Source organism: Odocoileus virginianus, chromosome 1 (genome assembly GCF_023699985.2).
Source record: "Odocoileus virginianus isolate 20LAN1187 ecotype Illinois chromosome 1, Ovbor_1.2, whole genome shotgun sequence".
Taxonomy (NCBI): domain Eukaryota; kingdom Metazoa; phylum Chordata; class Mammalia; order Artiodactyla; family Cervidae; genus Odocoileus; species Odocoileus virginianus.
Genome location: NC_069674.1, coordinates 87,159,658 through 87,186,255, shown reverse-complemented (window position 1 = coordinate 87,186,255; position 26,598 = coordinate 87,159,658). Strand labels below are relative to the sequence as shown.

General features: G+C 37.6%; 1 long non-coding RNA gene across 1 annotated transcript in view; it reads left to right on the top strand.

Annotated features, from left to right (window-relative positions):
- Window positions 1-26,598, top strand: part of LOC139036017 (uncharacterized) — a 381,278-nt gene that overhangs the window by 155,146 nt on the left and 199,534 nt on the right. The window lies entirely within an intron of this gene.

Below are 26,598 nucleotides of genomic sequence, written 5' to 3'. Positions count from 1 at the left end.
AGGTAAATCTAAGAACTTCTTGACCTTCTTCACAGATTGATACTACATGGATGACCCCAGCTATGTAATGAAGAAGGGTGGATACTATGTAGTGGCCAAGGGCCTGGGCTCTGAAGCTTACTTCCTAGATTCACATGTCATTTCTATCAGTTGCCAGCTCTGTTTGGCAGGTTAACTAATCAATCTTCAGATTTTCTTGACAAAGTAAAAATAAGAATACCTACTTTATAGATGTCTTGGGAAGACTCAATCTGATTGGGAATATAAAAGAGAAAATCTTTAGCTTAAGTCTCTAATTTATTACCAATATCAATATAGTTAACCAATATTACCATTACAGAGCCTGTAATTGCATCCCATTATACCAGTCAAATTATTGATTACAAGCAACAGAAACAGATTCTAGTTAATTGATGCAGAACTATATTGGGTAGTTCACATAATCAACAGAATGTATTGACAGCAAGGCTTAAAAATGGAGAGTGAAATAAGAAAGGCTAGATAGCAGGAAGCTCAAGCAAAGGTCTGCAGAACAGTCAGGTGAGAAAATCTTGGCTGAGCATTGTTGTACCTGAACATTGTAAACTATTGCCATTGGTAAATTCAATCTCTCTTGGACTCTGTCTCTCTTTCATCAGAAATTCAGTGTCAGAGTTCTAGGTAGAAGTATTTAGTGAAATCTCTGCCACGCTCCCCAGCCATAGCTGTTTATCACGGGCTCAGGAGAGAAAATATCTCATCCCTTTGCCTCCCACCAAAAAGGAGCTTATCCACAAATAGAACAGAGTTCAGATATTGGAAGTTAAACAGTGTTCTGATACACAGTGATGCCCTTTACTATTCTATGATTATTTTTCATGTGGGCTTCCCTTGTGGCTCAGCTGGTAAAGAATCTGCCTGCAATGTGGGAGACCTGGGTTCGATCCCTGGGTTGGGAAGATCCTCTGGAGAAGGTAAAGGCTACCCACTCCAGTATTCTGGCCTGGAGAATTCCATGGACGCTATAGTCCATGGGGTCACAAAGAGTCAGACACAACTGAATGACTTGCACTTTCACATTTTCACACTGGTTTATAAATTCTTCAAAGGAAGAGCCCAAGTATATCTCCCAGATCTCATCATATAATAGATTCTCAATAAATACATTTTAACCCATAATTTAAAGTTTGACAGACTTGTTTTCAGAATTTATTGCTTTTTATGCTCTGTTTAATGGACCAATGAATTGTGAGAATTTTATTGAGTTATCAGACTTATGTTAAGTTGCCGCACGGTGATAACATAATGGTGAGAGAAAACTAGAATAACCTTTTAACCTAAATACATCATCTCTTTTGATATGAACCCCTGTGAAGTAGAGAGTCAAAATGAGAGGGTTGTGGCTTTTGGGAGCATTAAATCCTGCATTGTGTGAAGGATTTGCAAGAAAAATCATGATAGAAACTCTGCAGGCAAGTAAGACTTATTAATATTGTTTAAAAAATTCATGCCATAAAAGTAACATGACTATTATAGTAAACTTTTCAGGTACAGAAAAACAACACAAAAGAAAAAATTTTCCTACTGTTATTCAGCACAATTATATATATTTTTATATTTGTTTATATATGTGTGTATGTACATATTTATATGCTGTCATGTATGAGACAGCATGTGGTTAGAACCACAGCTTTACAACACACTCATAAAAACATAGTTGTTGTTAAAAAACTGTTACAAAATGTGCTTTTATATACAGTAGTGTTTATTAATGTGCTATATAATTGTTTTCTTAAAAATGAAGATTCTTGTTATCAGAGAAATACTTATTAAAGTAGGAAATATAATAAAAGACATGCAAAATCTCAGCAACCCAGAAATAAGCATTGTTGATATCTTGCTGAATGATCTTAAAAAAAATTTTTTTATATATATATATGCAGAAATATACATTTAAAAAAAGTAGATTATGCATATTTAAAAGATTATGTATTTCATATGATCTGTAACCTACTTTGAAAGCACAGCAATTGATTTTCAGAAATATATAATAATCTTGGACACTTAATTTTTTATTGCCTTTTGTTTTTACAAGCAATACTTCAATGAACATCTTATAATCTTCAGGCATATCCTTAACTATTTCCTTAGGACATATTCCCAGAGATACAGTTAACTGATGCAAAAGTTATATATATTTTTATGTTTTTGGATAATGAGTTTCTTTCCAGGATTGTATACCAATTTGAAATTATAAAGCAAGAGATGAGTGTGCATTCTCCTGAAACTGAATATTGCTCTAGTTTTAAATGAGAGAAAAAATCATGTTGGTTAATTATTTTGGCTTATCACATTTTGTAAAATATTGTCATGTGATTAAACAGTCTAATCACATAGTTTAATTAAAAGACTTGAATGTATTTCATCTTGTGAAACAACATAGTGACATATCACTTAATGTCTGCCTATGTTTATGAATATTTTCTTAGGAAAATTTCCCAGTAGTCATGTGTCTGGAAAGAGCATATGTTATCATCCGGCCTTACCCTCATTGTTCTACACTCCCCCCCACCCTCCCCGCCCCCCACACATACATGGAGCTGGTTTGTTCCTGACACCTTCCACTTTGCTGATCTGTTTATAACTGGCTCCTCATTCAGGTCTCTCTTTAAATACTGTTACTTCAGAGAAGGCTTCTGTGATATGACTGCTCAAAGTGGACTGCGATAATCATGATTGCCCTCCACCAGGACTTCTGGTTCTCATCCTGCCAGGCATGCAGTAGGATTGCCTTTCCCTGCCTCCTCAAAGTTAGTTGCAGCGTGTGACCTGCTTTGGTCAATGAAATGTGACAGCATATGACCTGACTCTCCTGGTGGAAACCTCTAGAAGCTAGTGTGTAATTTGCTGCATATCCTTCCCCATGTCACTGCAGTCAGTGACATTTTACTTTGGAGCCTTCCTCTTGCTGCATCCCTGAGAGAGAATAGGCAGCTGAGCCCCACCCTAAGCCATGATGATGTGTATTGTGAGGGGAAAAGAAATCCTTTTTTCTTTTTTTTAACACAGCTCAGACTTTGGGGTTATTTGTGAGTGCAGCAAACCTCGTCTGTCCTGAATAATACACGCATTCCTCCTGGCTTTAGGCATTCTCAGTATTTTCTTGTTTTATAATTGTATAAGATCATCTCATTTATTCCCTTATGAGTTCTCCTTCTTCACAAAAAATCTAAGATCCCTGAGAAGGATCTTTCTCTAATCTTGTTCATTGTAGTGTCTCATGCATAGTAGGTCTTTAATAAATATTTGTTGAAAAATATTAAATATTAAATATTAAATATTAAATAAAAATATTAAAATTAAATGAAATGGAAGATTTCAGCATATGCCCATGGAATCTTGACTAAGACAGTGTCTTGCAAAACAATTGTTCCCAGATTCCAAGTTAGCCTTTGGCATACTAAAAGAACATGCTAACTTAGAGTTCTGATGTCCAGAGAGAGGTTAAATATTTTCTCACCAAGATGTAAGAACCCTTAACCACTTTAATCATTTGGTCTTTTTTCTACTTTAGCACTATGAATAGTTTCCTTCTGTGTGTGTGGAAAATAAGCATGATTCTAATTATTTTTGAATGTTCTATCATTAGAGATTTTTAAAATGAAAAACACTTTAGCAAAGCCTGAAGTGTATTAAGTGAATAGACATGTGTATTTTCCCTGGACATCCAAAGGATAAAATATGGTATTTTATTTATAATGTCTAGACTCTTCAGGTAGTCTTCCATTTTGAAACTTGATCATTCTTTTTTTTAACTGTTATGTTTCAGCTACTTTGTGTTCTGCAGATATGTATCAGTTACAAGGATGCTTTGAGTTAATGATTTCTAAAAAGCTTTGCAACAAGTGGAATAGATGTGTCTATATAGGGTAGTTGGTCAACAGTGCCTCCCAGCAAGAAGTAATAGACTCTTGAGTTATTCCCTCAGCTGTGAGGGGCTCGACACTTGAGCCAGATGACAACATCTCTTCTTTGGTCTTAACACACACTAATTTAGGGTAACTATCTACAGCTGTATCTGTTGGTATCCTTTTCAATCAGCATGTCCATTCTCTTGACCAGAAATAGAAAAACACAGATGACATTACTATGCGTTTGTATCTCTAAAGCTACTTGCTGTCTTTTCACATGTCAGGCAGATGGAAAGGATGGAGAAAGCTCTACATATGCTGAACTATAAAGTGGCCATTTGCTTGGCAACTAGAAACAAATCCGCATGAATCTGCTCTTAGATGGTCCAAATACTTGGACTTGGTATCTCATGATCCAAGTTCATCAGAGCTCATTTCAGACAGAAAAAAGGCAGTACCTGATCCTTCTGTGTTTGAATTTTTTTTGGTACAGTATTCTGGAATTCTTTCCCCTTAAATGAACTCCTCCTTGTCTTTTCAAACATGTTTCATGTTTCTTTTACCCTATTGCATTTCTAATTTACTTTGGCACTTTGTTTTCATATGTTGTACCATATATCAGGAATTTCCCGTATTTGCTTTGCTGCTATATGGAAACAGGGTAGCATTTGTGTTAACAAGGAATCATTTTCTCATCATTAAGCTACTTTGGAATCCAACACAGTTTAAGTACTTTCAAGAGAATTATATGTCAGACCAGTCTGTATCAATTCATGGTGCTATTTTTCCAGTTTTGATGTGAGGTATAATAAGGAGAACTGTATAAGATGTTGAAGTGAGACAGCCCTAGATTTGACCACTGACATTTACTGATTATGGGTTTAAATATGTTATTTAATCTTTGGGGACTCAATTTTCTCATCTGTTAAATTGGGAAAAAATATTTCCTATCTCAAAGAGTTGAGATGAAGATTAAAACAGATAAAGAATTTTAAATCTAGGGCCAGGCTCATAGTGAGCACTAAGAAAATGTAATTATTATCTTACTGAGAGTCATTCCACACACCTGAAAGATTAGTGTCTCAGAGATTTTTTTTTTAACCAGTACACTTTACCAGTGCTTTAACTAAAGCTGTTTAATAAAAATGGTATTTTAGGTAGATTCCAATGGATAGATAAATAAAATTCATTCTAAAGAAATAAGGCATAATGCCAACAGATATTTGTTATTAAAATAATAATAGTAAAGAAACTTATATAGCACCATAGAGTTGATAAAAAATTTTGTACTTGCATGTTATACAACCCTTGTAAATCATACATTTATTTGAAAGAAGAGCATTTCAGGCAGGGGTGTAGTCTGTTGCCGAGGGCCTAAGGGAAACCATGCCTGGGATGTTCAGTGAATATCCAGAAGGCCCATGTGGCCAGAGAAGAGAAAAAGGAGGCAGTGGTGAGAGAGGAACCCAGAGGCCAGATTATGTAGGTCACGGTTAAGTCCTTGTCTTTGCAGGACTGACATAGTGACATTTCTGTTGTGTACACTGGCCATAGTCACTCTGGCTGCTGGCTTTCAGACTGTAAGGGAGGCCTGGGTAAAAGCAAGGAGATCAGTTAAGTGGTAGAAAAGTAGCTCAGATCTGGTCAAACTGTGGGTCTAGTTTAAAGCTAGAGGGCACAGGATTTTCTGCCAGACTGGATGTGAAGCTCTGATAGAAAGCAAGAGCCAGGACAACCCAGGTTTTTGGCCCGAGTCACTGCGGGGTGGAGTTGTCATTTTAAAGGAAAGTTGAAGCAGTTTACAGGGGAAACATCAGAAATTCAAAATCTCAGTTAGGTGAAGTTTAAAAATTCTGTCCGACATCCGAGAGTGTGGCTTTGTCAATATTCAAGATGAAAGAATGGAAGCTTATTTGTCTTAGAAGACAAATAAATACAACCCTAAGTAGCAAATCATTATCTGAAGGAAAGAAACCAGTTCAGCTGCTCACTCATTGTGAGTAATTGTTATTCTGTAAAATCAAGTACTGAGTGATTGTTATTCTGTAAAATCAAGTACTGAGTGATTGTTATTCTGTAAAAATTAACAAAGAGAATTTTTCACTTACTTTTCTGATTTACTGTCAGTTGTAGGAACAACTGTGCTCTCAGGCACAGAGGGAAATCTTTCCATCACTTGGCAGCAGAGTGAATGTACAAACCTCCTGATACTGCGCACATCAGTTCCAAAGGGTTCACTCATATGCCTACAAGAAACATAAAAACTGCTTTTTAGGATAAGCACAGATGGAAGAAATGGTCTATAGTCAGACAGTACATAGATTTCCCAGATCACAGAAGACCTAATTTCAGATTTCTGAATGACTTGTTTGAGGCTAAATTAATAGTTTTGATTGATAGTAAAATAATTGACTCTGCCATTTTGCTAGGGGAGGGGAAAGCAATGCCAGTTCACATGTACAGTATAGGTCTTCAGTCTGAATGGGTCATTATTACCTAAAAGATATATATTCCCATAGAGTGAATTGGGGCCTGTCTGACAGTAAATTTTCATATGCTATTTACAACTTACTGCCAATAGTTTATAACCATCAAGGTAAAATCAAAATACATAAATGACTAGTACTGTACCTAAACTTATGTTTTATCCTTATGAGAACAATGAAGAATCTGAAATTACTCATTCAAATACTCCCTGGCACATTCAACCTGAGAGGAAGGCAGTTTGACCAGTTTGGAAGATGGTTAGAAGGCAGTTGTATCAACAAAGACAAGTTGGGATGGTTATGTCTTGGAACGTTAGATGTCCTATTTCTTAAAGGATTTGGATTTAATTCAGTGGGTGATGGAGGTCATAGATACTTTTCAGTTGGGGATTGATAGGGTTTATTACAGAATCTTAAGACAATGTATTTACACATGAGGAATATTTTGGGAAATGAGCTTCTTAATATGCATGTAATTATAGTGACTTTTATAAGTTACCTAATTATCTTTGTTGAAAAGATAATTTAATAATATTTAAATATTTAACTACTGTTAAATATACTTTTTATTTATAAATGAAACTCAATATCTGTCTCCAGAAATCTAGATCTATATTCTTAGATGTTTATACTTAGATGTTTCATTTCCCTCAAATATCTGAAACTAAGTTTATAATTTTTCCTACAAACGTGTACTCCTTTTCAGCCTCTGTTTCTCTTTATATGGTGTCTCCTTCCCATCCCAAGAAGACTGAAGATAAAATAAGCTTTTTATCATCACTATTTCCTAGCCTATTCATTCAGATAGTAATCTTTTAAAAAATTATTTTCCCTAAATAGTTAAATATTCAAGTATTGCCTGTCCCCATTCTAGCACTTTACTATAGATTTTTCCACATTATATGCAGAGAACTTCCACAGCCTTTCCTGAAATAGCCTTTAACTGCTTCTACCCAACGAATCTTTATGCCCATGGTTACAACAGAACAGTGTCATGGAAAGAACACAGATCTGGAAAGGCAGGTGAAATCCTAATCTATTTACTGGGTATCTGAACTTGGCACATTTCTTAACCAGTCTGATCCTTAGCTTCTTTGTGTGTTAAGAAATAATGCTTCATTCATAGGATTATTAAGAGAATGAAAGAAGAGAATGTGTAAGAGCGTCCCTTGCATCTGACGGAGCCTCATGGAATGGTAGCTGCACGTAATTTCATCCTTTTCCCTCCAGGTTCCAGATGACTCCCTTCGTCTATAATATTAAGTATAAATTCTCCTCTAATTTTCACTGGTAATTCTCCTCCTTGTGCACATCAGCGGCTTACACTTTTTGTCCCCTTGTGGTTAGCAAGGCTGTCTCACTTTTGAGACATGGCGTTTTGGATAAGACCCCCCAGTAGTTCCTTCGTCTGGCATGTGAGCAGCTAAAGAGCCCTTTTATTGGGATGGTGGAGCCACAGGATCAAAGCAGACCAGATGGCTGAGTCAGAGGAGAGTTTTCTGGAGTGTCTCCTGCACCTACAGTGCATTTGACGTGAGCAGGATATAAACTTGTCATGTTAAGCCACTGGCTAACATGTTCAGTGTTAACACTGGTTAACATGGTCCAGAATTCATGGTAACCACAGTATAGCTTTATCTAGCTTAGTAAAACCCTGGAATCTTTCTGTTTTCTGGCCTCACTGTGGCTATCTAATCTTATTTATTAATTCTTCTTGGACTTTGTGCAATTTGTCTCTATTCGCAAGTTATCTCATTGGCCTTTGTGTGTTTGCACATGTCTTTCTCTTTCCTCCTTCATATCCTAGAATACACATCACCCGTGTCTCGGAGCCCTGCCTTCTAGACATCACCCTTAGGGACCAGTGTATGCCCTTCAGTGTAGATGCTGAACGCATGCGCGTTCTAGTTGCTCTGTGTCCTAAGCCTGGAGAGTTCCATCTGCGCAGCCTGTGTCTTCTGCCTGTTTTGCCAGCCCTAGGAGCTGGTTTCCCTGCCCTGAATATCTCTTCCTTCTAGTTTAGACTCACATACCATAGGGTTTATCTCTTGAAAGCATTCCTCTGATCATGGATCTTCCCAGTTCAGAACCTATTCCTCACAGTCCTGTAGGGAGAGGCCTAAGGAGTACATTTAGATTTTTAACTTGACGGTTGAGGACTTGAAGGCCAACCCGATTCCCCTTGTGCTCTTCTGTGTAAGCGTCACATGAACTCGCCTAAGTTTCATGGTTTTGTCTACGCTGTTGACTAGGCTGGAATACACTAATTTTGGCCTGTGTTTCCAAAATACGCTAACCAGGATGGAAAAGATTGCTAAATGAGATTATATTAAAATTAAAACTGTCTCTTCACCAAAAGACCCCATTAACAGAATGAAGAGCCAACTCTTAGGCCCTGAAAACTGATCTGTAATATAAAAGGGCATATTTTTACTCTCTGTAAAGAATCCCTACAAATAAATAAGAAAAAGCACAACTCAAAAAACTTGAGGCAAAATACCTGAACAGCTATCTCAGAAAGGAAAGACTCCAAGTGACCTATAAACATATAAAAAAAAAAAAATTCAACTTTACTAGCAATCAGGGAAACACAAACACCACAATGAGAAACCACTACATACTCACCATATTGTTTATAATTTTAAAGTCTGACACCACTAAATATCAATAAGGAGGTGTAACCATGAAAGAACTTGCCCAGCAGATAAAAAAGAACATTATTACAGCCTCTTGGTATGAAATTAGAGTTATCTTGTAAGGTTAAATGTGCACATAATTGATGACCTAGCAATTGAATACTTAAAGGTGATTGTGTGGGCTAGGATTCAAACACAAAAATGTTCAAAGTAGCATTGTTCCTAATAGCCAAAAATGTGGAAACAACTCAAAAACACATCAAAGAAAGAGTGAATTAATAAATGATATATTTATTCAATGGAATACAGCACTGAAAGTAAATGAAGTTCCATGGATTTCATGGGTGACTAGTAAAACCATAGCATTGAGCAGAAACTGGCATGCTGCCAGTTTCCAATTTTAAAAAATCCCAAACCAGGCAAAAATGAAAATATATTGTTTAGAACAAAACTATGTATATATGTATATGCTTAGTTGCTCAGTTGTGTCCAACTCTTTGCCACCCTTTGGACTGTAGCGCACCAGACTCCACTGTCCATGGGATTTTTGAGGCAAAAATACTTGAGTGGGTTGTATCTCTTGTGTCTCCTGCATTGCCAGCAGATTCTTCACCTGCTGAGCCACTGGAGAAGCCCTCATTTATATATATATAAAGCAAAGCACAAATGTGACTGCCATCATATTTAATAGAGAAGTTATCTCTAAGGTAGGGCTGAAGAAATGAACATAAAAGTTAATTATGAGACAGGTAGGAAGGTAGTTACGTGATATTTGCCTTAATTTTTTATTTTATATACTTTTATGTTTGGGTTATTATTTGGCAGTAAAATTTTAAAGTTTATACATTTCTCAGTACCTTCTTCTCCATAAATCCATTCTGATCACCCTATTCTATGAGTTTTCCTTCTCTTCTGAACATTAAGAGCCATTATATGTTAGATTCAATTAGGCATTGACTTATGACCTTGTGTCAATGGTTATCTTGAAGAAGTAGGTACCTATTTTTCAGTGGTTCACATAGTGTTTTATTATAGATCATCTCTCCGTGCACCCTGTAAACTGCATTGCAATGATTTACACGGACGCAGTATTGAGTTTTTTTGTTCACAATAGTAAGAGATCTTTGTGTGCTGTGCCCAGTTGCTTTAGCTGTGACCGACTCTCTGCAACCCTCTGGATTGTACCCTGCCAGGCTCCTCTGCCTATGAGGATTCTCCAGGCAAGAATACTGGAGTGGGTTGCCATGCCCTTCTCCAAGGGATCTTCCTGACCTAGGGATTGAACCTGTGTCTCTTATGTCTCCTGCATTAGCAGATGGGTTCTTCACCTCTAGCACCACCTAGGAAGCCCAAGAGATCTACCTATGGTATTTCATACATAATTATAGACTACAAATCTAGAGAATACATTATTCAAATATTATTTCTGGAAAGTTCAAATGGTATTTTATTATAGATGACAATATTGTGTCCTGGAAAGAATATTATAATGGTGATGAAGAAGTTTGAGTTCTAGTTCTTTCTTTGCTGGATTTTGTCTTAACTAAGCCATTTAAGTTTTCTAAGTATTTAGCTCTTCATGTGGTATTTGGGGTAAATTCTATTTTCTGGTTCTCATAGTCTGAGGCTTTAACTACTGTTGTATGAAAGGAGCCTGCGACCAATCTTAAGGAAATAATATCAGACAGTCCAGAGGTTATAAGGGAGAATTTGGGGGAAAAAAATAGACCTCTTATTCCTTGAGCAGTTTTTTTTTTAACTGAAGGAAAGTTTGGCAAGTTTAAAATAAAAAGACAAAACTATAAAAATAGAGGAAACAATTGTGATATCCAACAGCAAACCACTTTTTTTTTTTCTAAAGAATGAGGAGATGAGTCACCAACTGACTTTGTGACCAAAAATCATAGAGGAAATTCAGAAACAGAAGCTGAATTGAGAGAACTGAAACAGCCATCAAAGAAATAAAGCAATACATGTATGTTTTTCAGAGACAAGGATGTTTTTATTCAGCTGTCCCAGTTTTTGCCATTTTATTTTGAAGATCTGTTTGGACAAAAATAGTGTATTCAGATTTAGGTGGTAATTATTATAGATTATTGGTAAATAATTTGAGCAGTTATGAAATCATAATCTCTTAGCAGATAGAAACTTTAAAGATTGTTTATTCCTATGTTCGTTTAGTGGCTAAGTCACGTCCGACTCTTTTGCAACCCCATGGACTGTAGCCTGCCAGGTTCCTCTCTCCATAGAATTTCCCAGGCAAGAAGACTGTAGTGGGTTTGCCATTTCCTTTTCCTTGTTATTCCTGATACCCAACCATTAAATATGCCTGAATCAGTTTATAAAATATCTGCTGAGTAGTCATCTAAGCATAGTCTTGACTCTCTCCAGGAGCTACTAATATGTATTAAGATTGATATCTTAGAACCATCTGCTGTTGCAATATTAGTTTCAAAGACTGTCATTGTGTTTCCACACATAGGGCTACTTTATATTGAAAGATTAGTTTACAATGCCTCATGAATGATAGAATTTTTGTTTCTTTTACATCATAATGTATACACCTGATTCTCCTCCATTTGATTTACTGTGATGACATTTCTAAGAAATAATACTTCCTGAGGGTGAGATTACAAGCTTATATTTCAAATAGTAGCTTATATTTCAAGCAGTAGATTTTATGTGGCAAAGCTCTGTCTATATAAGGGCTGAAAAAAACAGGGCCTCTCCATCTGATTGTCATTGGACAATCCTGTTTCACCTTAAATGATTGAATACAGTTCGACCAGGTCACCTAAACTTACTTGACAGTTGCCTCCTCACACATGAGGACCCTTTTGTATTAAAGGCCGAAAAGAAGTTTCCTAGAGACAAAAAAAAAAAAAAGTAAAGCGTTATAGATCAAAAGTGAACTGCTATCTAATACCACACAGAACATAGAGCTGCTTTAAATTACTTCCTCTTTCTGTTTTTTCTTCTTTGTTAGAGAGTTCCTCTATAAATTGGAATTTGGTATCCCAGAAAACATGTTACAACCTCATGTTTTGCTATAGGAAAAAGAGCAATATTTGCTCACGTAAAATCAACTGCCATTCCATTTATAGATAAGTACCTGAAATGCATACAAGTTACATGGTTTATTATCTAGAATGACTAAAAATGAGACAGAATGAGACAATTTTACTAGATTTGTAGAAATGTGTAGCAGAAAAGTAAGTGTGAATGCTCTATGTGCTTTCAAATTCTACTGCATCCGACACCCGAGTCCTGGCTCTACCAGTGGGGGCTGTGTCTTAAGGCATGAAGGTCATCCCTGCAGTTAGTGTGTTTCCCTTAGCTGGGCAAGGACAGGGCAACCCACTCCAGTATTCTTGCCTGCAAAATCCCCATGGACAGAGGAGCCTGGCATGCTACGGTCCATGGGGTTGCAAAGATTCGGACACAACTGAGCAACTAAGCATGCGTGCATACAATGGTGTGCATCTTCAGCTTTTATTGGAGCTCACAGCCAAAACACAAGTGGCTTCTTAGTTAAGCGTCTTACAGTTTGTGTATTCCTTGCTTCAATGCCTTTCCTTGGTGAGAAGTATGACTTTACGTATTTGTATTTTTAAATTTTTATTTGGTGGCATCAGGTCTTAGTTGTGGCATGCGGGATCTTATTTGTGGCACTGTGGTGTGTGAGCATCTCTCTAGCTGTGGCACTCGGGCTTAGTTATGGTGCCTGGATTTAGATGCCCTGTGGCACGTGGAATCTTGGCTCTCTGACCAGGGATGGAACTCGCTTCCCCTGCATTAGAAGGCAGATTCTTAACCACTGGACCACCTGTGCTCTGCTTAGTCGCTCAGCTGTGTCAGACTCTTTGCAAACCTATGGACTGCAGCCCGCCAGGCTCCTCTGTCCATGGGATTCTCCAGGCAGGAATGCTGGAGTGGGTTGCCATGCCCTCCTCCAGGGGATCTTCCCAACCCAGGGATCAAAGCCAGGTCTCCCACATTGCAGGTGGATTCTTTCCTGTCTGAGCCACCAGGGGAGCCCAGAAATACTGGAGTGGGTGGCCTCTTCCTTCTCCAGCGGACCTTCTCAAGCCAGGAATCCAACCTGGGTCTCCTGAGTTGCAGGTGGATTCTTTACCAGCTGAGCTACTGGGAAGCCCCTCTAGACCACCAGGGGTTAAGAATATTTGTATTTTAGACTTTGTATTTTTTGTCTTTTGGCTGTGACTTCACCTTGTTTAATAGAGCTGTGTATTCTATAGCATACTCTTTTCTTTTATCTTTCATTTATTAATATTATATTGAACATACACATAAGTGGAATTAATGTTTGTTATTATGTCCACAAAAGAGGACTGCTCTTTTTGAAGAGGCTGTTTGACAGCTTCCCAGCAAGATCACTTTTTTTTTTAAGGTAAAATGAAAACTTTTATTTTTTTAAATTCTTAATTGATCTAATAGGTAACAGTCTGTTCAAAATCGTAACAAGGTATTAGATTGTGTATGTTTACACATAAAGGTATATCATACATATACTTACATATTATATATCTATATACTATATGTCTATATACTATCTATATCTATATGCTATATATGCATACTTATGTATAATATATACATAAATTACATGCATTTATTTATTTTAAATTAATTTATTTTAATTGGAGGATAGTTACTTTACAATGTTGTAATGGTTTTGCCAAACATCAGTGTGAATCAGCCATAGGTATAACATGTGTCCCCACCATCACGAACCCCCCTCCCAACTCCCTCCCCACCGTAACCCTCTGGGTTGTCCCGGAGCACTGACTTTGGATGCCCTGCTTCATGCATTGAACTCGCACTGGTCATGTTTTACATACGGTAATATACATGTTTCAGCGAGATCACTTTTTATTTGACTGTGGGCTGGAGACCTCTATTCTAGCAGGATCATGTCCACAAGCACATCTGTGAAACCATGACTATCACATTCTCATTGCTCCAATAGCTTTTCAAATCTTGGCCTTCTGCATACCTTGATCTTTTGCCTCTATCTTTATTTCCTCACTGTGTAGATCATTGAATAGACACAGTGTTTCACACAGGAAATCCTCAGGACACAGTGTGCAGTGTAGAAACATGTTACTACCAGATTTGCTTGCAGAGCCTAACACCTAGATCACAATACAGATAACTTAAAACATAAATGCTACTGATGTTGTGTTACAAAATTTGGCCAATTTAGTATGTTGGAAACATTTTTTTATCTCTGGTGATTAATTATTTTGTTTGCTAAATTTGTGTTGTCTTTATGGCCTTCTAGCAAAGATAAATCACCTGTTTCAGCTTTGACTTCTCGTGAAGGTATAGAATAAATTGCAAAATTATATGTGCATAAGGTGATAGGTGCCATGGAAAAAGTCAAATAGACAAGGGAAGCATCAGTAAGGGACGATGTGGGAGAGAGTTAAAGTACCTGGAAACAGCGTAATCAGGGAAGGCCCGATTGTAGTTTGGCAAGTAAATGCATTGGAAGTAATTATTTATAATGTTAAGGTATTCCAAATAAACTATTAGGGTGTGTGTTCCTATGCAATATCTATTTTTCACAGACCCTGGTCAGGTACATATACATGCCACACTTTTCTGGGAGAGTACTAAGTATTTCCTTAAGAGATAATTTTCACATAGCTTTCAATTCTCTATGGAAGTTTAGTGTCCAATTCATAGTCATTCATCAGTTTCATTCTAGCTCATATGGACATTGAATCAGAAGTATTAAATTTGATCTAAGTGGCTTAATTTCACTTCTGTCATTTTTCTGGCAACTACTTTTCTTCTCTGGTAGATGTCAAGGTTAAACACATAAATGTCATATAGCAAATGAATGTTAAGAAAGTATATAATCATTACTAGATACTGAAAATTTCACAGTTAGGCTGTATTAATTTAATGGAATCATTTCTTTCCATATAAAGGTTAGTCATTAAAAAACCCAAATAAAGTTTCTTTCTTGTATATTTGAACAGATACTCAGTTGTGCTGTTTTATTTCCTGGAAAGCGTTTTTACGCACTCATTCTTTTCACATCTGCTATCCAACTAAAAAAAAGACATGATTACCAAACCGAATCTAAACCAATAAAATATTTCAACACATCACTTTTCACATCCATAAATATTCTCTTAGTTTTTATCTTGGCCACTTGAAGGGCCAGCAGAAATGGGAGCATGTATATTAAACAAAAAGGCGACTGAACTTTGTAACATGAACATATCAAACACATACTGAATCCAAGTGACCATATTAATTCACACGTAGGTTTCTTTAGGCCAAAGTCTTTCTGAAAGCAAATTAAGCATCCGGACTGCAGAATGCAAAGAAAAACTGACTTTGGTTGCTTTTAGTTTCCTAAATCCAGCATGTGTGAAATAGTCCGTTTCACTTGAACGGAATGTGAGTCTACTTTCCTTTTCTTTTTGTTTCTTTTAAGGACAGTATTACTTGTAATTGTTTTAAACGCTCTTATTGTTAGCCTAGCAAACTTCAGTAATGCATAGAAACAGTGATCTAATAATGTGATTGACAGTAATTTGCTCTGTCTACCCATCTAAACTGCTTTTTTTGCCAATGGACTGTGACATTGTGGCATCAAGCATTAATATTTACCCCTAGAGGAACATGATCCTTTCCCCCAATTTTAGGGGGAAATTCTGATTTCTCCAATCTTTAAAGAAATTTCCTTTTCCTTAAACACTTAATTAGTTTAAGTGATCAAATTTCTGTTCAATGAGGTATGGAGGAAGATCTGTTGAGGGACTTCAGTGAATACTTTTCTTGCTTTTGTGGGGGCATTTATTACCTCCTTCAATCTAGCATTAGCCCTAGGAGAGTCTGTATTAATATTATTGCTTAGTCACTTCAGTTGTGTCCGAATCTACCATTTTTCATGTTAGAAAACCAAGGACAGCAGGTTTTTTAACCTTAGGATGAAGCCAGCACTGAGGATGGCAGAGTGGAAAGACAGGAGGAGTCTGAGTCTTGATATTCTTTACTGACTTGATCAAAGCTCTATCTGTCCCACTTCTGGACTTGTTCATTTATTCCTCAAATATTCATGATATGCACTAAGAATTGTTCTAAGTGTTAGGGATACTGTTTTGAAAAAAATTATGAAAAATCCTTATGCAACTAAGCTAGCATTCAAATAGGGGAGGCCAAACCTTAAAAAAAGAGTGAATTAGTAAATTGTATTATGTGTATGAAGGTTGTCTCTGTCAGCTTAGGCTTCTATGACAAAAATGCCATGGACTATAAGCAACAGAAATGTATTGCTCAGGGTTCTGGAAGTTCAAGTACAGTGGGCCAGCTTGGTTGGATCTGGTGAGAACCTCTTTTAGGTGGCAGACTGCTGACTTCTTATCGTATCCTTACATCTGAGAGCAGAGAGAAGCAAGTTCTCTTTGACTCTTTAAATGTGCTAATCTCATTCATAAGGATCTATCCTTAGGACCCCCATCTAATCCTAATTACCTCTCAAAGGTCCCCGTCCTAATACCATGATATCAGGGAGTAGGATTTCAAAATGCACATTTGGAAAGATATAAACATTCAGCCTATTGCAAAGGTGATGCACGCAATTAAAACATTAAAACCACAAGGAGATAAGGTATGCTAGAAGGTGGGAGGGGTGTGGTACATTTGGGAAGACCTAAGTGAGAAGGTGACATTTCATCAAAGATAGCAAAGATACCAGAGAATAAAATTCCCTAGTGAGTGATTTTTTTCCACCTTTTATTTGCAGAAGCATGTTTATAGATAGTGAGCTCATGATAAGTTAGTCATGTCTTTATAGGAACTGGTAACTCCCGGTCTCTCAATACATTTGCATTTTTTGAAATCTAGTATCATGGCCGTTTCAGATGATTTCTGTGAATGTGTTATCTCAGACTAATTATATGCTGAGACAAAAGCCCTGCTGTCTCTGAGTCTATTTGCTATTTCTGGCTATTCATTTTCTAGTAAGGTGGAGAGAGAAAATTTACAAGTGGACATTGAAGTTTGTGATTTTAAAGCATCTATATCACTTGTGCCATAATAACAATAACAATAGCTAATATTAATTAAGCACTTGTTATTCAAGTCCTTTGCATTAATTATCTACTTGAACCTGGTCAATAGCCTTCTTGGTATCTGTATTACCAATTTTCACAATAGAAAATGAAGGACAAAAAGGTTAACTTTGCAAAAGTCACAGGGTAAGTGGTAGAACATTGACTGACAACATGGGATTGGACTCTGGAGGCCAAGCAATTAAATGCAAGATAAAAACTAATATTTTTTCAGGTAAATACTGATAACTATTATAGAGTCCTTGAAAGAATGAAGAATCCTGTTCTCTGACAGATCCAACAGCCAGTGAAAATCATGAGAACCAATTGTCCTTTACTACAATGAATATGTAAGCCTTTTGAAAAGACTACTTGTGTCAGAACAGTACAAAAACATATAGTCACAAGTTTGGGAAAAGCATATAATGATAAAATTGCTTGTTCATTTCTATGCTTCAAAATTTAGATCAAAATGAAAGTTGAGAATGAACAATGTTGATTTAGTTGGCAGCTAAATGACATTAAAATGCTGTGTGTATTTTGCTATAACCTATTATTAAGAGGAATCATTGCTACCACAGCAGTGAAACAGAGTCCATTTCATTATCATGGTACCTTTAATTACCAACCCATTTCTAAACCCATTGCTCTAAAGTAAGACAGTCACTTGTAGCGGAAGTTTGCAAAAGAAAGTTAGTGGTCAGGTATTATCTGATATTGACTCCAGAGAAGAGAAGGAGAGAATGGTTTCTGGAGAAGAAGCTTCAAATAGAGGAGAAAATAAGAATTGAGGGTTTATTCTGATGGGGTTGGGTCTGGGAATGGTAGCCAGAAAATGTGTTAATGAACTCTAGGGTATGGGGAAGAATTTTTCACAGTGCTGCAAAATATTATTCCCCAGGATGTTGATAGGTTTTTGGTTAATAATCAAATAAAGATTTAGGTAATAAAATAATTTTTGAAGACCCGAAGTAACAGATTTTTAATTTGCATGGTAGTATTCACATATAAGGAAACATTTTATGCTGTGTTTATTAAAATCATCTGTCCAAGGTTAAATTGCCCTGCCCCTGCCTTCTTCAGCAGGGAATCTTTCAGGACTAAGATTCCATGATAGACATTTTAAAAGATACTGAAGATGAATTGATATGTCTGAACACTTTAATGAGTGCCCCAGAGAGTTCTCTGGGAACCATGGTTGCTATGGAAAGCGAAGGGATTGAGCTAAGCTGTTCCCATGCATGGTCCTAGCATTGAGACTGGAATATTTTCACAAGTGTCAGCCCCATCAGAGAGCCCTCCAGTGGACCAGGAGGTCTTGTCCAGTAGCCAGCATCTCAGGAATCATGTGACGTTTCCAGATGTTGATCAAATACCTGGGAACCTAATGGCTAAAACTTGTATGTGGAAATGAAGTTAAGAATATTCCAGATATAAAAAAGCCCAGTGTGTTAAAATTAAACGTCATATCATCATCATGACCTTGAGTTTGTCTGCCCATGAGTGTCTTCAACAGCCTGTCTGCCCTAAAGCAGCACTTTGCCAGTTAACATGTGGGATGTGAACCTTGAGCTTCCCTGGCACATCAGTAGAGTTCTGAACACATATTCAGTGTTGTGTTAATGCTAGTTCTCTGCCAGGTAATGCCCAAGTGGATATGTGTGGCAGTAGATGCGTGTCAATATTTTCCTTTCTCCAGATTTCGTGTTTTTCGTATATTGCATTCTCTTTCATGGTAAAAACTATTTGGCCACATTCTTTAAAAAAAAAAAAATGTATGCTACGTAAATGATATAGCATTATTACTTAGAATTTTTAAAAAATGAAAAATATTTGGCTTCAGTTCCTGAGCTCTCTGCTATTATGGAAATAAGTTTTGTTATTGTGGTAAATCAGTGGACCAATGATTTTTCAGATAAAATGGTGAGCCATTAGGAAGTAAAGTTGATTTTTAAAAATAACATATTTCCGTTATTTGGAAGGAAAGTGTGAGATTCTGAACTTTGGAAAATTGATAAACTCATAATTGATGGTGTATATATGCTATAAGATAGGTGGTTATCAGTACATGTTACTCTATGTATACATAATGGATTTTATGCAAATATTTTTATCAGACCTGCTGATTATATTCATAGGTGTCACTGTAGGAACACAAAATTAGTCAGCTCCCTTATCCGTGCATTGGAGACTATTAGTCATAACGGTGGCCCTTGCTTAAGATCGCTCAGGGAAACCCAAGAGAAGTGAAGAATCAGTGCTTTGGTGCTCCAGCCCACAAAGCTGGGCAAGCTGTGGCATCCTCAGTATGTGCTTAGCATGCCTGCTGCACCTCGGTGGGTGACTTGATAGAAGCTTGGAGGATTCATCCTTAATGTCACTTCAACCATCATGTGATCTTTTAATTTAAAGTGATGTGAAGATTTATCATGAGTGTGTGTATGCTTGGTCACATCTGACTCTTCATGATCCCATGGACTGTAGCCCGCCAGGCTCCTTTGTCCATGGAATTCTCCAGGCAGAAATACTGGAGTGGATTGTCATTTTCTTCTCCAGGAGATCTTCCCAACCCAGGGACTGAACCCACGTCTTCTGAATCTTCTGCATTGGCAGACAGATTCTGTACCACTCAGCCACCTGGGAAGCCCAAGATTTATCATAGAAGGGCTTAGCCCCATCTGCCCTTTGTCCATTATTCCTGGGTTATTTCTACACCTGTGTGCGGTTGTGGTGGTGATGGGGGGTGTGTGTGTGTGTGTGTGTGTGTGTGTGTGTGTGTGTATGCATGCATAGGCAGTAGTGATGCTCTCAGTAGACCTTTTGGTGGTGTGTGACAAACGAGTTAAAAGATAAGTCCTTTTAGGACTTCCTCTCAGCTTTAGGAAGGAATGCTCCTGTTCATGTAAGCTTAAGGATTTACAAACTGGAGTTTGTTTTTTCTTAACAAATCAGTTGACAGTTTGAGTTCGTAGTTCTAAGATTGTTTTTGGGGGCAGGGTATGTCAAAAAGTTGCAGAGAATTTTTAAGACTATCATCAGTCCCACACTATCACTGGCTCTCCAATTAAGTGTGGCTTTGCTTCCAGTCCTAAAAAGTACCAAAAATATTTAGGTTCTGGCATTTTTTGTATACATATGTGCACACATACAACCACAAATAAGATCTTTGGGTGCATCTATTCTTAAGCATTCTAACTATGGGACAGATTTATTATGGGAATAGAGAGGATGATTCATGCTTGAATCATAATAGATGGCTAAAATGAGGAACTATGAAATCTTTATTTGGTCTGCTTCAAGGAGAAAATGATTAGCCTTCAAAATTGTAGGTATTTGGTCATGTGAAGGGGATCAAAGCAATGGAAGCTGCTAATTCAGTTTTCTAATGATAGATATTCTCAAACAGGGCATTGTGTCCTCAGGTAATTGTTTTCCCACGGTTGCTTGGGGAGAGGAGTTACATGCAAACCTCCAAGTGTCTGTAGTGCATTGGGCTTGCACATTCTCCTGGATGCTCATCTGACTTTTTTCATTCAGTACACCACTGGACACTTCCAGTGACTCCCACAATAAACTTTTTGATGGTTCATCACAAAAGATGATTAGAAAACGGAGTAGGGTGCTATGCCACTATGGAACTGAAAGGAGTGGATTTCCTTTGGTTTGGCTTAGTCAAAACATCACGTGCCCTTCCAATTTTCCCCCTCATCATATCAGACTTCTCCCAGCAAAGCATGTGGAGGGTTTCTTGTTTTAAAAAAACTTTATTGGAGTAAATTTACAATGTAGTGTTAGTTTCAGATGTACAACAAAGTGATTCTGTTATGCATATACATATATTCACTCTTTTTCAGATTCTTTCCCATATAGATCATTGCAGAATATTGAATAGAGTTCCCTGTGCTATACAGTAGGTCCTTGTTTATCTATTTTATATGTAGTGGTGTGTCTAATTTTTCTCTCCCACTGATGTTTCCCCTTTGGTAACCATACAGTTATTTTCAAAATCTGTGAGTCTGTTTCTGTTTGTGAAATAAGTTCATTTGTATTATTTTTTAAAATGAGATTACACATATGAGTGATATCATATAATGTTTGTCTTTCTCTGACTTATTTCACTTAGCATGATAATCTGTAGGTCCATCCACGTTGCTGCAAATGGCATGGTTTTGTTCTTATGACTGAGTAGTATTCCTTTGTATATATGTACCACATCTTTTTTATTCATTCCGCTCAGTAGACATTTAGGTTGCTATTGTAATATGTCTTGGTTATTGTGAATAATGCTGCAGTGAATATCTGGGTGCATGTATCTTTACAAATTATGGTTTTTTCCAGATACATGCCCAGAAGGATTTCTTAGGACCATTTTAATAAATGGTTTAGTTTGCTTGAAGTTAAGTACTCAGGGAACACACTTAAAGTATATGGGAATAGTAATATAACTCAGGCCATATAGAGACTCACAGATTTTCATGGGACAGTTAGCAGTCAAATCATGCATACACATTGAACTTATGTTTAGCTTTCAAAGCAGTTTAATTATACTGACAAACCTAGACAGCATATTAAAAAGCAGAGGCATTACTTTGCTGACAAGGTCCATATGGTCAAACCTGTGGTTTTTCCAGTAGTCATGTATGGATGTGACAGTTGGACCATAAAGAAGGCTAAGCACAAAGGAATTGATACTTTTGAACCATGGTATTGGAGAAGACCCTTGGACTGCAAGGAGATCAAACCAGTCAATCCTAAAGGGTATTAACCCTGAATATTCATTGGAAGGATTGATGCTGAAGCTGAAGCTTTGGCTACCTGGTGTAAAGAGCTGAATTGTTAGAAAAGACCCTGATGCAGGGAAAGATTGAGGGCAAGAGGAGAAGGGGATGGTTGCTTGACATCACTGACTCAGTGGACATGAGTTTGAGCAAACTCAGGGAGATGGTAAAGGACAGGGAAGCCATGGTGTCTCAGAGTTGGACACGGCTTAGCGACTGAACAACAATTACCCTGAAACTGCATTGCCAAATCCATAACCCACTGTTGCATATAGTGAACTCTATCTGCTAGAAGTCACCAAAGAGAGTCATCAGGAGTGACCACACTCTAGTAGCATGTAATCTCACTCTGGAAATTGTAATGTTACTGTGAATGGGATAGAAAGGATTGAGAATTTGTCTGTAAGAAAGAACTCATTATAATAGAGACATTCATTTGCAATGCACTGTGGACAGTGACTTATTCACTCCATGAATCATTTACTGAGTGCCTACTGCCTACTACAGGAGGGGCAAACTGCCCCTCAGCAGCCTTCCATCTCTGTGCCCAGACAGAAAGCAAAGTGGAGAAATACTGGCAAATCCAGAAGCGCTCAAGCATCTAACACAAACTTGCCCCCTGGACAAGATGGAGCAGGTGTGTTCATGGAGAGATGAGATCATGGGTCATGGGAAATACAGTTCGAGTGAGGGGAACTCAGGGGAAATTCCTGAATTCCACTTAGGATGCAATCTCTAAATCCCTGTCCTGCAATCCACCCACACAGGTCCCACAGTCTGTAAAAGAAGAGTTTGTGTTGGGCAAAGGGAAGCAAGCATATTACTGTCATTTTTCATTTATTACAAATATTTATTCTGCACCCAGTATGTTCTAGGCCCTGCTTTGTGTCCTGGGGATATAAGAGCAGCCATAAATGTCTCCTGGAGCTTCCCTTCTAGTGCCCATGCTTCTAAGGACTTCACAGGACTTAATCCACTTAATTCCCACAAAAATCTACGAGGAAGGTGCTATAATACCCATTTTACAGATAAGGAAACGAGGCCCTGAGAATTTACATAATTTGCAGAAGTAGAACAGATGCCCATTCAATGACTTTCTGTCCATTTTGCTGTCCTGCCTGTGGATTCTTGAAATGGGAATGTATCCTTGGAAGGAAGGTCAACAGGAAATTGGGAGGGGTGGAAAATAATTAGCATTGCCTGCTGAGTGTGCCACGCATTGGGAGTACTGTACTATACTCAGTTTATCTAATATTGTCTAATATTTGTCTAATATCTAATCTAATGTTTATCTAATATTGTCTAATATTTGTCTAATATCTAATCTAATGTTTGTCTAATATTGTCCTGTAACATTTTATTTTGTGAGGTTAAACTGTTTGCTAAGGGTCCCCACCAGTTCAGTGGAAGGCTAAGGAATTGTCAGATTCCAGGGGCTCATGAATTTTCCTCTATACCAACACCACCTCAAAAGAGAAAACAAAACCAGAAAAAAAGCATGAGAAAACTCAGTTTTCAGGTGCCCTTCAAAATCCTTGGATGATTTTTTTAGCGGTTGTTTGTTCTATTATTTTGAATTGAATTCATAGTCACTGATCAACTTAAACCTAGAGTCAGATTTAGTGAATGGAATGAATAGGTACTTCTGCTCAGAAAAAGAAGTTCTCATGATGTGTCCAGCATGTGTTTTGGCAGGGATTCTCACATCCTTTTTTATTTTTGAGAAAAAAGAAAAACTGTGTGGCAATATCGTCTGAAAAATTTCACATCCTATTTCACAGAACGTTATTGTCTTTGAGAATACAAAACATAAGTTCAAAAAAAAATTTAAATTGACTAATCATGTGACAGAGAGTTTGCTTTTATGTTTTGACTTGCTCTCCATGCATGACCAGCACCTAGTCACAGAAGCCAGCACAGGGATGGTGTGACCTATTTATCCTTGCCCCTACTTGGTGATATGATACCGCAGCCACCTGGACAGGGTCCCTCTGGTTTTTCTGGGAACTCCCCCGCCCCCGGGTTGCCAGACACATGCTGAAGAGCAAGTCTGCTCCCAGCCCCGACCCAGCACCTTCTGTGTGTGTCTGTCCACCAGAACCTGCCAACCCCCACGACAGCTAAGATGCTGGAGCCCTTGACATTCTCTAGCTGCTCAGGCTTCTGCTTTAAGCTGGAAGAGCTTCTGTGATGGCCGTTTAGGTAGTGCTGCTCCCTTCCAGTGTCTTCACTAAGATGTGAGTCAGGACGCTATTGATTTCTTTCCGCACAACCACGGTGAGTGCAGCAGACCCAGAGCAACAGACAAATCCAGGGAAGAGGCATCCTGTATGGTCACATTCACCTCTCATCACTGGTGGCCGAAGCCTCTTGTTAAACTCATCATTCTGGACTACCTTTTCCGTCGGCATGACTACTCTCCTGGGAGTTGGCTAGCCCCACTGCCAAAAGGCTTCTGGAGGGACCACTTTCCCACTTTCCTGGATATGCCCAAACCAGTCTAGTGAACTCTCAGACTCAAGTCAGAATACCCATCGCACTATGTAATGCTTAGTAGAAGTGAAACATCACAATCATTGTCATGTTGCATCTTTACAACAACTCCATGAGGAAAGAATATTATTTCCATGAGTCAGTTAAGGCTTAATGTGATGAAGTAACTTGTCCAAGGGCATGGAAAATGACCAAGATGGAACATCCATCTTTTAAAAAAGAAAGAATTAAAAAAAATAAAAGAAAAAAGAAAGAATTTGAAGATGTTTCTCTTTTCTTTTTAGGGACTAATTAAAAATAGATTTGCACAATAGGGTTATTGAATCACAGAAGCATTTATATCTCAATGAATTAATGATTCATGGCACCTGACTGTTAAAAGACGAAGCAAGGGAACTAGAATGCCTGCCTCCAGTGACACATGTACGTAATACTGAGGATGCTGCTCTGCTCACATACACACGCACCTGACATGGGCTAAGTCAGACAGCTGTTCTTTGTGGGTGGCTGAAGACTTCATAGCATGAACCACTTATTCAAATAAACCTGTCGGCCGATTCTCTGAATCTGTGCCAGGTGATAAGCTAAGAGAGGTCTTGAGAAGTTTTCTTTTCCTAATGCTTATCCGCCCCCCTCCACAGTAAGCTATCTGAGTACCTGAAATGGTTCGAGTGTGGTGGAGACTGTAGTAAAAACTCCTGCTGAAATGAGGTCAGGATCGTAAATTTGATCTCACAAATGAGAAATAACATGTTATGGGTTAAAGATATGCAACATCTATGTAAATGGAGTTCAACACACGTGTAATAAATGTGTGGTCTGGATTTAGTAGCAAAACTGCAAATCCACCTTGTCTTGCCCTTACGGCCCCTCCCCTCTGTGCTACTTTGCCACATGGACAGGATTACTGGGTCTTCTCTGTGAAACATTTTCATCTTCCCTGCTCTCCTCAGTTTCCAGAAATTTTACACATGACAGTTCCACTTCATAGAGCATGTCTGTACTAAAATCATCCTACTAGAAGTCTTCTGTTGGAAGCAAAGAGATTTTTGTGTGTTTATAAAAATATATTTACTCACATTCCTAGTGTTAGCATTTGTGTACACCACCTTAGAGATGGTGGTGTATATTATATTCCAGTGTATATTACACACCCTCAAATGTTGTATGAACTCTGGGATCTTCTTCCATAATAGGTATAATGATGAAAATGAAAACAATATTTATAGGCAACTTTACAGTGTTAAAATGTTCACATGCATTTTCATATTAGTGGAATTAATACATATTAATCCATGACGTTTAGTATATTACGTTACTTGTTATGAACTTCTTGCTGTATGTTTTATTATCCCTACTTAATGAAGGAGCACCATTTATTATTGTCTCCAGGTGAAAAAAATTACTGGGTATAATGCTCTTTTTCACTAGGTAAACAATAATGCAAAGCCATGAAGAAAGTTATATAAATATATGGTATAAAATACTGTGAAATAAACAAACCTAGAATTGTTATTATAAAGTAGTTTGTCATTCTTTTTTATTAAATTCTTTCAGCACAGGTCAGGAGTGGTTTGATAAATGTTCAACTCCGTAGTTCCATTTTTCAGAAATGAAATAAATTATGAGTGAAAAGAAATGATTTTCTTTGCACACTGGATAAGCAATGAAATTCAGATTGCATTCACCTACCAAATATAATATATTTTCCTGGACTTCTTGGTTACAGAAATACAACATAAAATGAGATAAAAATTTTATTTTTGAGTGATTGGACATAGGTGGACAGATTATGTCTTTTCAGGGTAACGTAGAGTTGCCAGCCAACCACCAAAATTGATGACTGTCCTGCCTTCATTTAGAGTTGTGGTTGGGAAGTCACTGCTAAACTGAGCATTGTAAATCCCTTTCCATTTACATTAGATGTGGGAGTAGATCTCTTCATTGTAACATGAGCAGATCATAGTCAAGGGTATGTTTTCTCTAAGTTTTCTTCTCTTTCTGCTAACTTAGCCCCTGAAGAATGAGGCTGCAAGAGATGGAAGAGTTCATAAAATAGAAGTCACCAGAGTCTTTAAATCATCATGTGGAGGAAAGCAACATGCTAGGAATACCCAGGTTAGACTATTGTCCAACTGAGAAATTAACTTTATGTGACCCATAGCCATTGAAATTTTGAAGTTTATTATAGCAGCTAGTGGTATCTAACTGATGCAGAATTG